The sequence below is a fragment of the Rousettus aegyptiacus genome, unplaced genomic scaffold (assembly GCF_014176215.1).
Source record: "Rousettus aegyptiacus isolate mRouAeg1 unplaced genomic scaffold, mRouAeg1.p scaffold_m13_p_11, whole genome shotgun sequence".
NCBI classification, from domain to species: Eukaryota; Metazoa; Chordata; class Mammalia; order Chiroptera; family Pteropodidae; genus Rousettus; species Rousettus aegyptiacus.
The window spans coordinates 50,388,207-50,400,052 of record NW_023416286.1 but is presented as its reverse complement, the minus strand read 5'-3'; positions in this window follow the sequence as shown (position 1 = coordinate 50,400,052).

Genomic DNA, 11,846 nt, shown 5'->3' with positions numbered 1-11,846 from the left:
TGCTTTGATATCAGTGCAATATAATATGGATTTTATTTAGTTTATCATATCATTACAATGGCAGAAGAAAATCTTGATGTCTTCTCATAAAAAAATATTAAAGGTGAATAAATCTATGCATTCATTTCAATTGTTGTTTTATAAGAAGAATGCATTAAATGTGTCTTTTCTTTCCTTTGAATTAGTCATCCACAGACATCCTGGCATATCTGCTAGCTTGCTTTTCCTATAGCCCCAGGGAACATGTGCTGCTTCAAAGGAAGGCTGTGAGCTTACCCAGATGACATTTTCCTGATGTCACCACTTAGTTTCTAAAGTCTAAAGAAAATGAAAGAGAATGAAACTATTGATAAATTCCAAGGGGGAGATCAAAGCTCTGAAGAAAAATGGAATAAAACCAAATTCAGTTTGAGGTTTTGATCTCTTAAGATTTCAGCAAACAAAGGGGCTAGAGGTCCATGATCTAAAACAATTAGTTGAAAAGTGTATAAATTCTGTCACATTCTGAAGAGAGGTTTTCTTACCGAACCTATTTTTTGGGATCTATTAAACTGAATTCAATTAAACTAGGGCTGTGTTAGAAAGAGCAGGTCTGCCTAACAGAGTCCCTATTATTGTTCATCAACACTGTTGAACAAAATAATATTACAAAAGTAACTTTTTGGATTTTTTTTTTTTATATAAATATGTTGTACCTACATGTGAATTGTAAAGGAAATATTTCTTAAGCAACTTTTGCAATTTGAGAACTGTTGTTATTCCCTCAGGTTTAGAGGCTGTTATAAAAGGATAACATTCCATATTTTAAAAAACAAGAAAAGTTCCCTAACAAAAGACAAGAGAGGCCACAGGAAATCCATATAGTTTTGGCCTCAACTACTGAAGACTGCCAAGGGTAAGAAAGTAGGCAATTTGAGGTGACATCGTCTCATTACCGATCACTAGAACACTTACTTGCCTTTCAGCCCCTGATGAAAAGGCAAACCCTACAAAAGTGGAGCGCTCGTTCCCCGGAGCATTCAAAAGCCAAAAGTGTACCCACACTGACTCAAAGAAAAAACTCATTAAAGGTACAAGTCGTTGTATCTCCTAGTTTTACACCAACAGTTAGTATGTGACCTTGTCTCATTTACAGCTGTCTCGCTTGTCTTGAGCTCCACCCCTACCCATGTTTGTTACTCAAGTTGGCTGCTTTAACAATCACAGAATGTAGCGGCTTAACACAGTTAACTTGTATTTCTATTTTAGTTTTCTCCCTTTAGCTTTCTCCCAGTGCTACTCCCCAAGCAGTCACCCAGAGATCAAGCGCTCTTCCATCTCATGACTCCAACCTCCTTCTGGTTTTCAGAGTGTCTCTTGTGTAGCCAATATGTGGGGCTTGGAGCACAGAGAGTGGTACACTAGGGAGTCTCAGCCTGCCACGTCGCTTCTGCTCACGTTCCATCAGCCAGAGCTCAGTTGTGTGGTGTGAATGACTCAAATGGAAGGCCAGCTGGGAAACAGGGCTGCTATATGACCAGGAAGAAAGGGAAATCATCTGGCTAAAGAATAACCAGTATCCGTCACACTACATGAGGGAGGGAACTCCCCGCACAAATATTTAAATTGTATTTTTCATTTCCTTCTGCATTCAGAAGTCGCCTAGGACCATTCACTCTCCACCAACCATAAGATGCAGAATCACTCTACATCTATAAACCACCTTCCTACCTCTTTTAAACTTAGCCAATGACCCATGATTACTCCAAGGCCGGTCTGGAAAGTTCACAGAGTGAGGATGGGTAGAGGGAGAGAGGAGAGATGGGAAAGTTCTCATTTGCCTGGTGGCTCCTGTTCTGGGCCTGGTGGTGGAACAAAGTTGTCTTTCTCCTGTGGGAGATGTAGAAGGTTCTTGAGGGATTCTTTGTGGATTTTCTCTCTCTCCAAATCCTGAGCAGATCAATTTAATGCATCTCTATTCTCACTGCTGTTGATGACCCCCTCCTGAGTCTGTGGGCATCAAAAAGAATGCCTCTTTTCCTTGAGATCTCCCTAATCTTTGTAGGAGACTCCATCAGGCAGTGCTCTAGGGCCCTCAAAGTGTGCTTTAGTAACTAGCAGCAATGACATCACCTGGAAGCCCCACTCCCAGACCTACTGAATCAGAGTTCGCCTTTTAACAAAACCTTCAGATAATTCACATGCATGTGTAAAGTTGAGCCGCACTGCTCTGAACATGCTATGCTGACTCCTCCAGGCAGCCCACATTTGTTCTTGGGAGAGCCTCCATAGGGCACTGACCCCAGCAGGTCAGGCAGATCTCGGTGCAAGAATACTCTTCGGCCACACCTCCAAAGCAGATAGCCAGTAAACTCTAGTCTTCAAGGTTTCTCCAGGGGTATCACATGCTGAGGCTGAGTCCCATTAGGCCTAGGTAAGATACTGGTTCTCTGTGTCTCCCTGATTCATAAACCCATTCCCTCATATTCTCTGAGGGTTCTCACGAAACCCCTTTTACTAAACTTAGCACTGAAAGCTAGAATGTATCCCACACCCCTTCCTAACAGTGGTCATGGGAACTTTCGGTGTGGCCAAAGAAATCTCTCATCGATCTTTCCCAATCTACTCTCTGACCCTTTTCATATCTTTTATTTTGTCTAGGGGCCCAGGAGACAGGAAACACATTTTTGTTCCTTCCCCATGTAAAGTCTGCATATGTTATAGAGGGGTCTCGCATTCACTGTAATGTCTCAACCACTGTCATTCTGGGGTTTTAGAGGAAACTGAGGCAGAAAGAGTCACATTCTCAAACCCTACACCACATAAATCCTTAAAAGTATGTAAAACATGTAATTTCCTTAAATGTTCAATAAGTCTCCACCAGTTCAGACAGGCCTTACCCCAGTTACGCTGCTTAAAGGAGTCTGCTGTTAATTGTGGTTTATCTCGCCCTCTCCCCAAAATGGATTTCTCCATTTTTATCATTATGAAACTAGAGAAATCATGTTTCTCACATTTCAAACTGTCTTCTGCACTCACGCAGCAGAATGATGTCACCAAAAGGTTCCCTCTGGATAAAACTGAGTGCCAAGAGTTATAATCTGCATTAAACTAGGGAACTCATAGCTCTGGCTCCTTCTGCTCCCACAGAAAGCACCCCATTTTTAATGGAGGCAAAAGTATCCACCCAAACTTTATATTTTTATATGTGTACACTTTAAGTCTGGCTTCAGAGAGGGTCAATAATGAGAAAACACATTCGAAACTGCTTTGTTTATTCTAGAAAATTTCTAATACTCATTGTTTTCTTTCTCCTCATGTTTGCCTTTTCAGTCTGAATTTTGGGGTTTTAACACTCTTACAGGTTATAATTTTTACATATATAAGTTATATATCACTAATTTTTTTTGTTTTCAGTGCTACTCTCAGTATTTAGATAGTAGTTTGCTTTATGCTAGTTTCAAATCATACTGATATTTTCATTTATAACTATTCCTGGTTCAAAGTTTCTGCCTACAATTTGCTTACAGATTTTTAAGTTTTACCTAACACTGAATTGACTTGAATTTCTATCTCTTAATCAAGAATAAGCCTTCCCATGGCTCCTGTCAGGCCATTAAAACCGGGTAAAATGAAGTGAAAACAAATTTTCTCTCAATGAGAAAATTCAATTGCTGTGTGGTCTATGCTTTCAGAAACATAATGCAATCGTTTACCCTGAGAAGTATACCACTAGAAAATAAATCAATGTGACAAGTATTGCAAAATTTAAAACTGCCCTTCCAAATATCAGACAAATGTTTTCTTCTTGAATACTTTCTTCTTCTCCTCCTCCTCCTCCTCCTCCTCATTATTATTGTTTATTATTATTATTATTAATTATTTCACCTCTATGGACTCTATATATCTTCTTTTTATATATATAGACTTTACAGGAGTAAGGTCACATATTCAAAAACTTCTGCTCACTGAAAATTGTAAAGTGAATAACTCATTTTGTGAGGAGTATTTGATAGTAGTATGTGATGGTTAGTGTCCCTCCCTGCTGCAGCATGGCTGCTTATACACCTGCTTGGCGTTGGTAGAGCTGAGAAAGAGCTGAGGCTCTTGTTCCTCTCATCAGCCAGGTGAGGAGGGCGAAGAGAGAGCAGCCTCATCAGCCAGGTGAGGAGGGCGAAGAGAGAGCAGCGGAAGGGGGGTATAATTGCATTCTCATCTTGGATTAGCCATGAACTTGAGAATGAGACTGAATTAGTTAAAACATTCTACTGGCATTTTTCAATTGGGAAAAAGAATTTGTATTTTGGTATCAAATTCACAGTGAAACTTTCTCTATGAAAATGCTTTTATTTTATTCATGGAACACCTAGAGCAAGTTCGCTTATTCAAAATTAATTATATATTTATAAAGCTCCTCCTCTGCATACTTGGCATTAAATATGTGGTCTTGTTCAAACAGATACAATTCCAGCTCCTAGGAAGTTACAATTTAGTGGGAAGAAAAAAACTTAAACAAATAATTCTACATATAACTCTTTAAAAAGTGATGTTGTCAAGCACTATGGAGATGAAATGCAGGGTATTAGAAAAATTTGAAAGAAAACAATTTACTTAAAAGAGTGATGAAAATATTTTCTGAAATAGTAGTTATACTAAAACATAAAAGGGCAGATATAGGATGAGGAGAAGAGTATATTGCCATTTAGAATGTAGAATGCCCTAGAAATGGGAAAGAAATTCAGATGCATACTATATTCTTCTAAATGCCTCTGTCTTTCCAAGGGTCAAAGTCCTCTGCATATACCTTCACCATAGCATCTGTCAGCTGCTATCATAATTTCTATCATTATCACTATACTGTGAGGATTTAAGATCTTGATCTTGGTATTCCTCCAACTCTAGAATAGTCTTTGGCCCACAGAATGCGTCTACCTACTACTTACTAATGAATAAATTCAGCTAAGCAGAATTGATAAGATCAGTGCATGTAAAGGCTCATTAAGAGGGAAAGATAGTGCCCCAGGTGGCAAGGATCCTTGGGCCACTCAGACTGGTCAAGAAGGAACATCGTCTGGTAGCACTTTCAGCACTCCCAGCTTCCCATGAACACAGTCTCAAATGGAAACCACAGCTACACATATCACCCCTTCCCTAAGGTAGCAATGCAAACAAATTCGGCACAATATTTAACTCTCTCAGGATAAAGGATTAAGGCAAAATCATGAGTTGTAAAACTTGTCGCTGTGACAGAGTTCACACGGGCCCCTCTAGATCTAAGGCAAAGACTGGGGCCATGGTGGGAAAGACAAATCTTGCCCAGCCCATTTGCTTTCTGTTATGTCTCATCACCACCTTGCCTGAACCTGGTCTTCAAATTTAGGGTAGTTGTTGTTGCAGTGGTTTGTTACATGTGGATTGTGAGTTTATTTGCCCTTGTGTGAACTAGATTTGAATTATATTACATGTGTGTATAATGGCTCCACTAATGTTAAACCTCAGAAATATAAACAACTTGTTTTGCCGAACTGAAATTGTTTACCCCAAGAGTGAAATTGTTTTGACCAAGAGTGATAACCAGACACCCGTGCACCTGGCTGATAAGACACTGAAGACGTCACTGCTACACATGAAATCTCCAGGACTCTCTGCCTACATCAGAGCACTCTCTCTGTCTCACAAGAGTGTGTTTCTCCGTCCCTTGATTTTAGAATTCCAATGACAAATGCAATGATAGTCTCCACAAGGAATGGGATAAATTTCTTGTTTTTCCAAACTATCCTGCTGGCTGTGTCAATTGTCCAAGTCTCTCTCTTTCTTGGACTTATGCACAGGTGGCTTCTCTTGTTTCTTAAGACCCTTAAGCCAGTTCAAACTCACAATAGCACTTTGCTTAATATACTTAAATATGAAGAGCCCAGCGAGACAACAACTAAGTAAGGATGCAGACACACAAACAAATAAGATTGCAAGCATGCTAGCATTTATTTATACCAGATCCTGATGGCTTTCAGTCCAGCAGACCACCCAGTGATGCTGGCTGACAAAGACACACAATGAGCCGGAACGGCGCCATATCAATGCTGGGTCAGTTGCCGGTCGATCAACCATCGATCGGCGAAGAGGCCTCTTGTTTGGATGGGCAGAGTCTTGGGCCAAGAAAGAAATTAAGAGACAGAGAAACACACTCTTGTGAGACAGAGAGAGTGCTCTGATTCAGGCAGGGAGTCTTGGAGATTTTATGTGTAGCGGTGACGTCTTCAGTGTCTTATCACTGAAGGTGATCACCAGGTGCACGGGTGTCTGGTTATCACTCTTGGGGTAAACAATTTCAGTTCAGCAAAACAAGTTGTTTACATTTCTGAGGTAATATAATTCAAATCTAGTTCACAAAAGGCCAAATAAACTCACAATCCACATGTGACAAACCATTGCAACAGTTGTCCTCATTTTGATTCCTCAACTAGATTATAAGCACTTGATGGTAATGACTCATCTTAGGCATATTTCTTTAATCTCATACATAAAATGGAGATGGCAGTTGTAAGATAAAATAGAATGATAATGTATTACAAATAGCCCTTGAGACCACAGGCTCCACAGGTCTGATTTAACTTAACCAGTGGGCACTGAAAATGTGCCTTTTCTAACAAAACCACCTCCCCAACCTGGATTTTTTCATTGTCCCATAATTGTGTAGATAGTTTCAGCTGCCCAATTCTTATGAAAGTATAGAAAGGGGCATGGCCAGTTACACATAGCATCTTATGCCTTACCTAAGCTATGACACTGCAATGGGCAGCTATGTGTGTTCTATTATCTCTCTGCTCATTACATTTTCTCAGTAAACCCAAAGTTAAATTTGCAAAGAGAGAAAGAGAAAGAGAGAGAGAGAGAGAGAGAGAGAGAGAGAGAGAGAATAACTTCAACAAGAGAAAAAAAAAAAACTATACCCAAAGAAACAGTCATTGGAGCAATCAGAACTATGTTGACATAAGTATGTAGTAGGTAATTTTGAAGATAGCTTTCCAATGTGGCAGCTGGGGAGGAGGCTCTGGAGCTGCTTTCTGATTCCGAAACCATCTTCCTGATTTTCAAAAACTTAGCATCTCCCTCAGCACCCTAGCTTTGGAGTACAAAAATCCTTAATGCTCAATTTAAAGACTATTCTTTAGCCTTCCCTAAGATTCTATAAGTCATTTAATATACTGTGAAAAATCTGGAGAAAACTAGGTAGATTTGTGTTTTCTCATCCAGACCTTCTTTGGTACAGTAATTGGTACCAGTGGTAGCTGCACACAACAGAATCTCAGGGAAATGAGAATCTGAAATTTGTTATCTGATCTGGTTAGATTCAAAGGCAGCAAAGATTCTGCGAGAATTAAAGGATGGGACACTGGTAGTGCACGGTATCCAGTGATGAAGGAGATACTTAAGTCATCCCTTGGAAATGTTGGAAATAAAGTGCCCAATGAAGGAAAGGCTTCGAAGGGGTTCAAGGCTACTGTAACAGACAAGCATGGCAGAAATCAGAGATACAACGGTTACAGACTATGCTTCATTGTTTTCATCTGTGTTAAAGATCACAAAAGTAAAGAACAAAAAACTCAAGGCTTTTCATTCTCAGCTCAGAGCATAGTCAGGAGACCAGGGAGTTTCTATATCTTTAAGAATATCTTATCTCTTGTAGCTTGAAGCAGATGCAGTAAAAATCATTATCTGATCATAAGTCTAAAGTGTGCAGACTCACAGAACTCTAGATTGAGGGGTTATTTGCTAAAGTGTGAGGCTCAAAGAATTGGAACAACTATTAATGAGTGAAATTAATTACTCTGAATACCTCTAAACCACCAAACTCTTGAACCTTCTCTCCCCACTAGCAGGTGATATTCTTCCTTTCCTTTTCCATAAGATTGTATTCCTACCTTATTTAAAGACCATAGCACACTCACAGAGTTCTTGTGATATCACACTGACCTCTATGAATTTAGTGGTCTTAGACACAATGAAGAAATCTTTCCATTGATGTATGTGACACATGACTGTGATGGATTTCTGATCCCAATGGACCAACAGTGGATTCTGTGCAAGTAGAGCCATCTGTCATTTTTATGGAAAAATTCAATTGATTAAGCATAAGAATGTCTTAAATCAAGGAATACTACTGGTTATATAAATTTTTTTTTGCTAGTGTAAGGTAGATAATAGAGTATAGCAACTCTACACATGCAAGATTCCAAGACTTTTCAAAAATCAAGGGTTGGGGTGCTCCACCAGAAAAGAATCCTGGCCACTTATGGGATTGGCTGAAAGTGGTCAGAAAAAAAAGCAAGTTAGAACTATCAGTTCAGAATGATCAAATTAGCTCAGAATGAGGACTGAATTTACTATCCATATATCTTGTTTGCTTTACCATGTATACATCTACGTATATAAGTAGGAAGACAGTTAGATATAGGAATATTGATAGTATGGATGGATAGATTAATAGATAGATAAAAAAATATAGATAGATGGGAAAATAAGGAAATTTGTATTTTCCAATTTTTCATATTTTTACTATTGTCTTTTACTTACTCTTTTATGTAGAGTGTATTGGTGGCAATGAATGTTAAAATTGAGTTCATAGGTTGTAGTATATTGATTGTTTTGTGACTGAACTAGAAAAAGAACAAAAACATACAAAGGTGTACCTATGCTCGTGAACAATTGAGCCTACTTCATGGAAAGTGAGAGAATTGGTCAGTTCAGGAAGGAGTATGCTGTTACAAATACTGTTATGTCAAATTTAAGAATGAAAAAGGATGCAATTTCTCACTTATCAGGTTCGCAAATATTCAAAAGTTATTAAAAAGTTATAAAAATGTATCTATTTTAAAAAAGAATGAAAAAGAGCTCTACAAACTGGTATGAAGTGATTTCAAAGATCCACTATTTAGTGAAAAAAGCAAACCACCAAAAAATATATGTGGTGTGCTACTTTTTCTGTCATAAAAAAAGAGAGGGAAATAAGAATAAGATAGATTCAAACCTAATAAAATATTTTAAGAGATTGGTGGAAATGACCTTAAAAAGAGAATTGGAAATAATAAATCTCTGACTACCCCTTTTATATAATTCTGACACATCTAAGTTCTTTACATATTAAAAGAAAAATGTAATACAAATAATAAAAAGTAAATCCTAAAATTAATTATAGATACAAATGAACCAAAATGCATATTTCTACTAATCAAATATATGCAACAAAAGAATAATTTAAATTATTTTGAATAAGGTTTTAACTGTACGTCTTTATTATAGTCCAAAGGCAAAAAGAACTTCGAAAATATTTTGAACTTTTCTTAATAACTATTGATAACATGGCATTATTATTTTTAAAAACAGTTTTATTGAATTATATATGACAAAGATTAAACTATATTTATTAAAAATATATAATTTGGTATATTTTGACATGCTGTGCACCTGTGAAACCATCACCAAAATAAAGATAAGGGAACATATGGTAGCATGGTATTATTAAAATAATTCTGAACTATTTTGTTTTTATGGTAGGATTGATTAAAAGAGTTAACACGTAAATGTTGTTGAGGACCACAGAAGGGAGATACAAATATAAAATGAAGAAAGGTGAGAACAAATTCTGTGGTTTCAGGTTTGATTTGGAGGTTAGGGAATAAAACATTTTTAAAAATCTTAGCTCTATCCACTGAAAAGGCCTAGAAATAATAAACCCTATTAGAAGTGAATAGAACTATTACACAGATCTAGGTTTCAAAATGGCAGGTTTCACCTCTGTGACAAAGAAAATATGAGATGAGCTTGAGATCTGTGGGATCAGAATGCAAGGAAGTACTCATGTCAACACAAAACAGGAGCTGGCTTGAAGGGGCTCCTATCAACCAAATTTGGAGCTCTTCATATCAAAATTTTCAGACAAATACTGCAAGAAATAATATAGTTTACATTTCAAACAAATAGAGGAAAAATTTTAAAGTTGGAGAAGAAAACCAATTTAACCAAATAATGAAGAGATAGGAAATAAAACATCAATAAACAACAAAGCATGGTAGAACAAAAGCATAAACTAAGAATACCAGAATGATTCTAGACACATATGAAATCAGAGTAAATGTAAATAGGTTATATTCATTTCTGAAAAGATGGTGAAATTAAAACTGTACTTAAAAAGAGGAAAGAAAATAAAGAAGAAAATGGAAAAGAAGAAAGAAATCTAGTTAGTTAATAATTTGGCATCAGAATATATTGCTTTCCTATGTGTAAGGGTTTGAATATGAAAAATTTTTCCAACTGTCATGATCTATGTTCAACAATAAAAGCAGGGTAATATTTATATCTACCATATACAAAGTGAGTATTAAATTAGATGCTACATGTGAACTGTACAAACATCACTTATCATTGTTTTATCTAAAGTTACTGTTTTTTTTTTTTATTTAACTATCTGTAGATGTTTAAATGGCAAAAAATATTTACCTTTTGCTTTTCTTAAGTGATTTCAGACAGCCCTGAGGTAAAGAGAAACAATGCATATGTGTCTTATTTGATATTTTATTTTACCTCATGAAAAATAAAATTAATAGACCAGTCACTATGATGTGCAGAGTGTAAGAGTCTAATATTCATTCGTTTATAAAGAACACTAGACTGTAACTATAGGAATCTAGGTTCTAGTCCTGGCTTAGTAAATAACATGCCTGTGTGTGTGCATGAGCATGCGTGTGTGTGTGTGTGTGTGTGTGTGTGTGTGTGTGTGTGTTGGGGTCAGAGAGGTATTAAGATGTATAGTAAATTTCTAAATGATAGCTCAACAATGTAATAATTCCTGCGATAATAGGAAAATTGACATTTTTGAGAAAATGAGATAGAATACCCAAATTGTTATTTTGACCCAACCAAAAGTATAAAAGTGATGGTAGATGCCAAAACAGAAGGCAATCTCTAATCAGAATGAAGAATGAAACTCGTTCAAGGTAACAAAGTTAGTTTTAAGAATATATACATTAGTTGAAAAACACACACACACACAGAAAAATGACTTCCAGGACTAACTGTGCTAGAAACATGAGCCCATTGTCTTCAAAGTATGCACCGACACATCCCCAAGACAGGGCATTTCTTTTTGAATGATGAAAATAAAAATGATTTGAAATTGGAAATAAAGCCCTCCCCCTAATGATTTGACAGTGTTAGACCTTGCCTCCGGCAAGCCCAAGGAAAAAGACAACAAAACACAAGGAATTCAGAGCCAATGCTTATCAAAGTCAAAGCTATCTTTTAAAAACTGCAAGTAAGGTTTAAAAGATGATTTAATTGAAAAGAACTTCCAATCTGACCAAGTGGAGAACTTAGGAGGAAATCCGAAGGCTCTGAAATGCACACTTCTTGGAAGATGGAGCCACACTTGTGACAAGTCCAAAGAGTATTTTAAATCCTAAAATTGTGGAAGGACTATAAAATGAAAATTTTAAAAACTAGTGTATGAGTCTCCATAAAATCTAAGATCCTGAAATCAAAACAGTTGAAAAAGCCCATTGCACATTTAAAATACATAGACTATTATATTAAAACTGAAATTAAACTAGGCTTACAGTATAACTTTTTTCAAGTTAATTTATTATACAATTGTCTATAATAGTTATTTAGCCCCAATTATTATTATGGGAAAAAATACAAAACCACTAAACCAAATGAATTCTTAAGTAATAATTCCAAAGGGAATAACTCGGCCCCTTGATGCAATCAGCCATTGATATTTTTGAACACTTACTAAGCAGTAAGTTTATAGTGGTTCCAGGGTTTATAAAAAAAAATATATATATATATATATATATATACACACACAC